Source organism: Helianthus annuus, chromosome 5, assembly GCF_002127325.2.
Source record: "Helianthus annuus cultivar XRQ/B chromosome 5, HanXRQr2.0-SUNRISE, whole genome shotgun sequence".
Lineage (NCBI taxonomy): Eukaryota > Viridiplantae > Streptophyta > Magnoliopsida > Asterales > Asteraceae > Helianthus > Helianthus annuus.
Window position 1 is genome coordinate 12938852 of NC_035437.2, and position 6253 is coordinate 12945104.

General features: G+C 35.2%; 1 pseudogene; it reads right to left on the reverse strand.

The window, feature by feature from the left end:
- Positions 1-877: 877 nt before the first annotated feature.
- On the reverse strand, positions 878-5073 carry LOC110940014 (annotated as a pseudogene).
- Positions 5074-6253: the final 1180 nt, after the last annotated feature.

The window sequence follows — 6253 nt, forward strand, 5'->3', positions numbered from 1 at the left end:
GCCATGCGGGAATCATGAGAGAGAGGGTAGTGTGAGAGAGAGAGAGGGTAGTGTGAGGTGGGGTCCATTTTAATCTCAACCAATCACACCTTTTTTTTAAATAGTTTACCACTTCACCAAGTGTTTAACCATTGCCAACACTTTTGAGCATGGTTTACCACTTTGACATGGCACACTGTCATTTGTTGATTTTTTAGTTTGCCACTCTCAAGTGTTTAACCACTCCTTACACCCTTATGCTTTTATTTTAAGGTATCAGTCTGTTTTCGTGCTACTCAATTACTGATCCTTGTCTTTCATTTAAGACCTGCTTAAATTTTTTTTTTCAGTTACAAATCCCTGCAAATCACTGTCTAACCTTCGTCCTTTATCACCGCCGCCATCACTTCTCAGATCTAAGATTCTATCGAAATTGTGGCTGCCGAATTACGGTGAAACATTGATGGACAAACGACGATGATGGACGGCGGTGGTGTAAATGAAACGATGATGGATGGAGGTGGGTATGTTTGAAAATGGTTTTGAACTTTTGAAGTGTCGCCAATGTTGATGAAAATCGATGATCTGTTTGGGATTGCTTGTGTTGTGAGGGAAGAAGTTAGTAAGTCACAATTTCAGACTTATTCACTTTTTAGAGAAGTCAAAAAGGACTTGTAATAAGGAATCTCAAACGCCCTTGTCTTGATGAAAAATGGTGAGCAGTATAAAAGGAGATGAAAAGAAAAATAAATAGGGGTAGAATGGTCCGTTCACTTAAATTGGATGTATATGATATTTTTGGTTTTTGGTGGGTATGTATGATATTTATAATATTTGTAAGAGTATATATGAAATTAGTCTTTTTTTTAATCATTCTGAAAGGAAAAATGTGAAAGTGAAGTGAAACATTATTACTTGCTGCTAATGATCAATAAAACAAATACAGAAAATATATCATTTTTTAACCTTTAGGTTCCTCTTCAGAAACAGAGGCTTTGAGAGTTGGGGATGCTAGTTATCAATACATAAGACGTTGCATAACCAATTTAACTACCTCGGGAGCGTCCACAGTAACTGCCACCTTCACTGTCGGTTTGTTGCACCATTCAGTCTCTTCGTTAAACCTTGCATAGTATCGATACCACATCAAAATCAAAACAGAAGTACATTTTCTATACAAAACCAATATTTTCTTTGGTTCTTAAAATCTGATGACAAAACTATATTTGGTCAAAATGAAAACAGTGAAAAGTGTTGACAGGTCAAACGATTTAAAAGTTGACGAAAGACCAAACTGTGCTTTTGATGCATAACCAAAATCACTTTCATTTAAAAGAGTTTGATTATACTTAGCATATGTATATATATAATGAAAAAGAAATACTAAGAAAGATTAATAAACAAGATTTCCACCTTTTCTGTTTGTTGAAAAACAACGATAGGCCCCTTGTGATACCAGTTGTCTGGACTCTGATAACACCCTCCATGTATGTCATTAATGAAGGATTCACAGCTGCAAGAATCGTTGTCGGGTCATGAAGGTATACACCTACACAAATCACAAATGCCCCAATCATCACATCAGCAGATTAACCAAAAGAAAAAAATCCTTTTCGTAAATAAAAATCAGGATTAAAAGTTGCAAAAATCAACAACCAAGTGTTGGACAATTCATAATTTGTCTCAAAATACATACCTTTCATGTTGTATGCATCGCGATGATAAGAAAAGTAAAATTCTAGGATCTTGCTCAAATACTTGGCAAATATTCCATCTGATTCTGCCAAGATGTCACGATCATGATCTACACAAAACATTGTTTCCCTTTAATTCTAATAAAACATTACGGCCCCTAATTTCTTCGCAAACTAAAGTAATTTGGTTTTTCTGCTGTAGAATTATAACACATAAACATTTAATTATGAGCATCAAAAGTGGGAATATGGGGATGCATTCAAAGCATACAAAAAGGATTACATGTAAGAATAACTTGATGAGTAACATTGAGCCCAATAGCCAACATCAGCACCGCAAGTAAACACAATATCAGCAGCTTCCGGATCACCAAAAATCTACACGTCCAGTCCAATGGACGAAATTAAATACAATGTAATGTAAATATGCAAATAATTGTTCATACTTACATTAGCCTCGCTAGCTGGATTCACATTCCCGTTTACTAAAAACGCACCACCAAGAAGAACAATCTGTCCAATGTTTTTGGTGAAGGCGGGGTCGAGTTCAATGGCCTGCATAAATTAAGAAATATTATAGATCTTCCGTGAAACAGGATTTGCTTGTACAAATAATAAATAAATAAATAAGGAAATGAGCAAGACCAAGGCGATGTAGGTAAGGGACCCAATGCGACCAAAGTGATTTCTCCAGGGTAAAGACGAGCTTGCTCCACCAAATATTCTGCTGCTCACTTTTCTATCCGTTTTGACTTCGGCTGCGGGAAGTTCTGGTTTCCGAGCCCGTCTACCCGTGAACAAAGTCTGCAACTCGAAGCTTTGTTTCTTTCTTGGCACATGGAGAAAAAAGAAAGAGCAGTTTCAGGGACAGCGTAATTATTTTTTTCAAGTGAATATGTAAGCAAACCAGTGCACAAGGCTAATATAAAAAATACAGTTCACGAAAAAAACATTATATATATTTTTTGAATAGTTTATAAGCCATATTCATTTTGTACAAGACTGGCTTGGTTTAGCGAGGCGCTAAGGAAAACAAATCAATAGAAAAAAGCACAATTCAAGTAGTTCTGGGTCAAAACTAGGGTCTGTAGGAGGTTTATATGTAAAAACAACCAAATAGATTATGAATTTTTTGACTTGATAAATAGGTTGATATGCAAAACAATGAGAGAGACGCAACTTCTGGTTGTAAACAAAGCTTGTTTGGTTGTACATCGACACACACACCATAGTTTTGGGGAGCAAAACTCCTTGCGCTTTTTTAAACCAACTACACAAGTATGTTGTGAGATTTCTTCTTTTGTTTCAATATTCCTAATCAGAAGTTACAAGTAAAGTGTGCAATGAAAGGAGATATACCACATAACTAACTTGAGATCCTTCTGCAACAGGGATATCTGTTCTTCTAGCAACCTCCAACTAAATACAATTAACAAAACACAGCAATAATTGGCTGACATATATCCATCTTTAACAATGATTATCTCATGCAAATGAATTTACCAAATGTAACTTTCATGTTATCTGAAAATACATAACTTTCATGTTGTATGCATCGCGATGATAAGAAAAGTAAAATTCCAGGATCTTGCTCAAATACTTGGCAAATATTCCATCTGATTCTGCCAAGATGTCACAATCATGATCTACACAAAAAAATGTTTCCCTTTAATTCTAATAAAACATTACGGCCCCTAATTTCTTCGCAAACTAAAGTAATTTGGTTTTTCTGCTGTAGAATTATAACACATAAACATTTAATTATGAGCATCAAAAGTGGGAATATGGGGATGCATTCAAAGCATACAAAAAGGATTACATGTAAGAATAACTTGATGAGTAACATTGAGCGCAATAGCCAACACATCAGCTTCGCAAGTAAACACAATATCAGCAGCTTCCGGATCACCATAAATCTACATGTCCAGTCCAATGGACGAAATTAAATACAATGTAATGTAAATATGCAAATAATTGTTCATACTTACATTAGCCTCGCTAGCTGGATTCACATTCCCGTTTACTAAAAACACACCACCAAGAAGAACAATCTGTCCAATGTTTTTGGTGAAGGCGGGGTCGAGTTCAATGGCCTGCATAAATTAAGAAATCTTATAGATCATCCGTGAAACAGGATTTGCTTGTACAAATAATAAATAAATAAATAAATAAGGAAATGAGCAAGACCAAGGCGATGTTGGTAAGGGGACCCAATGCGACCAAAGTGATTTCTCCATGGTAAAGACGAGCTTGCTCAACCAAATATTCTGCTGCTGACTATTCTATCGGTTTTGACTTCGGCTGCGGGAAGTTTTGGTTTCTGAGCCCGTCTACCCCGTGAACAAAGTCTGCAACTCGAAGCTTCGTTGCTTTCTTGGCACATGGAGAAAAAAAGAAAGCAGTTTCAGGGACAACGTAATTATTTTTTTCAAGAGAAGATGTAAGCAAACAAGTGCACAAGGCTAATAGAAAAAAAATACAGTTCATGAAAAAAAATTATATATATTTTTTGAATAGTTTATAAGCCAAATTCATTTTGTACATGACTGGCTTGGTTTAGCGAGGCGCTAAGGAAAACACATCAGTAGAAAAAGGCGCAATTCAAGTAGTTCTGGGTTAAAACTAGGGTCTATAGGAGGTTTATATGTAAAAACAACAAAATAGATACGGAAAATATAAATTTTTTGACTTGATAAATAGATTGATATGTAAAACAATAAGAGAGACGCAACTTCTGGTTGTAAACAAAGCTTGTTTGGTTGTACGTCGACACACACACCATAGTTTTGGGGAGCAAAACGCCTTGCGCTTTTTTAAACCAACTACACAAGTATACTGTGAGATTTCTTCATTTGTTTCAGTATTCCTAATCAAAAGTTACAAGTAAAGTGTGCAATGAAAGGAGATATACCACATAACTAACATGAGACCCTTCTGCAACAGGGATATATGTTCTTCCAGCAACCTCCAACTAAATACAATTAACAAAACACAACTATAATTAGTTGATATATATTCATCTTAAACAGTGACATCTCAAGCAAAAAAGATGCAAGTGAATTACCAAATGTAATGCATTTCTAGTGGCAAGAGTGGTGTAAACATTGCCATAAATAGTTGTAAGCCCAATCACATTAACTTCTGGTGACCTCAAAGCCAGAAATATTGCCATAGCATCATCTAATTCAGCAATTACACACAAATGGATAACAATATCAACAACAAACATAAAAATCAAACAGATGGCATGAAATTAGGGTTTACCGATGCCAGGATCCGTGTCAATTATTATCTTCTTCGGTTCCGCCATTGAAATTGATCAAACTTTGGCGAAGTTATTTGAGATAGATGAAGACGTTTCCTGCTGCATAAGATGATGATGATTGAAGTGAAATTCGTAATGTAATAAACAGAGAGTTTGATAGTTCCGTATTTTGAAGAAAAGTATGTGATAGTTTTGGTTTGTGATGTGAGAATGGGAATTAACTACCACAGAGGTATGAAAGCGATGTAGATCGTTATTGAGATGGGCCATGTTAAAAAGGTATCGAAATCATTTTGTAATCTCATATACTATTTTTTATGGTTTATTTATGGAGGTTGAAGTGTCGTACAAATTTAAAACATGTAACCAGATAAAATTCTATGTGTAATTATCTTAAGAAAAAATAATTAGTTGTTTAGAGTAAAGATTTCGTACAACTTATTGTACAAACCTAAGATGGAAAAGTAAAAACTACGGTGGCATTTTCATAATTATTCTATCCGTAGAATAAGTATCAAAACTACTCTACAAATGTATCATAATTACTCTACTAGTTCATCAAAATAACATAACATACACAATTACTCTACAATTTAATCAAACAACATACAATTCAAAATTACTCTGTATATGCATCATAATTACTTTACCGGTTCATTATTAATACACTACTACACGATACAACAACAACCATACCCAGTATAATCTCACCTATAGAAAAGCTATTGATAGGGTCTGGGGAGGGTAGGATGTAGGCATGCCTTACCTCTATCCCAGGGGATAGAGAGACTGCTTCCAGTGAGATCCCTGACTCTTCAAACTATAACCAAGACATAAGTTTCTGGGAAATTATATAAGCACACAACTACTAATAAAAGGTGGAAAGAAAAATAATAAAAATAAACATATAAATGAATAAGTACGTGTTAGTAAAAATACGACACCGAGAATAGGTGAAAACTTATAAAAAACTATCTCACACCTCATACAAACTGAAAAATTAAACTCATAAGACAAGAACCTAAACCAAAAACCAGGCCACACTCCTAAAAGTCCTTAATTTTAATCTTACATCTCCACAAAGTTCTATCCTCGACCATGTCTTCAAATAGGTGCAAACCTAGTAAATTTTTCCTAATCCGCTCATCCAAGTCATTTTCGGCCTGCCTCTACTCCTCCTTCCATCTACAGTGAGTGTTTCAACTATTCTAATCGGGTCTGTCGTCTGCCTCCTCCTGACATGCCCAAACCATCTCAATCTTTCATCCTTTATCTTGTCTGAAATACTAGTGACTCCTAATCTTTCCCTAAAAAC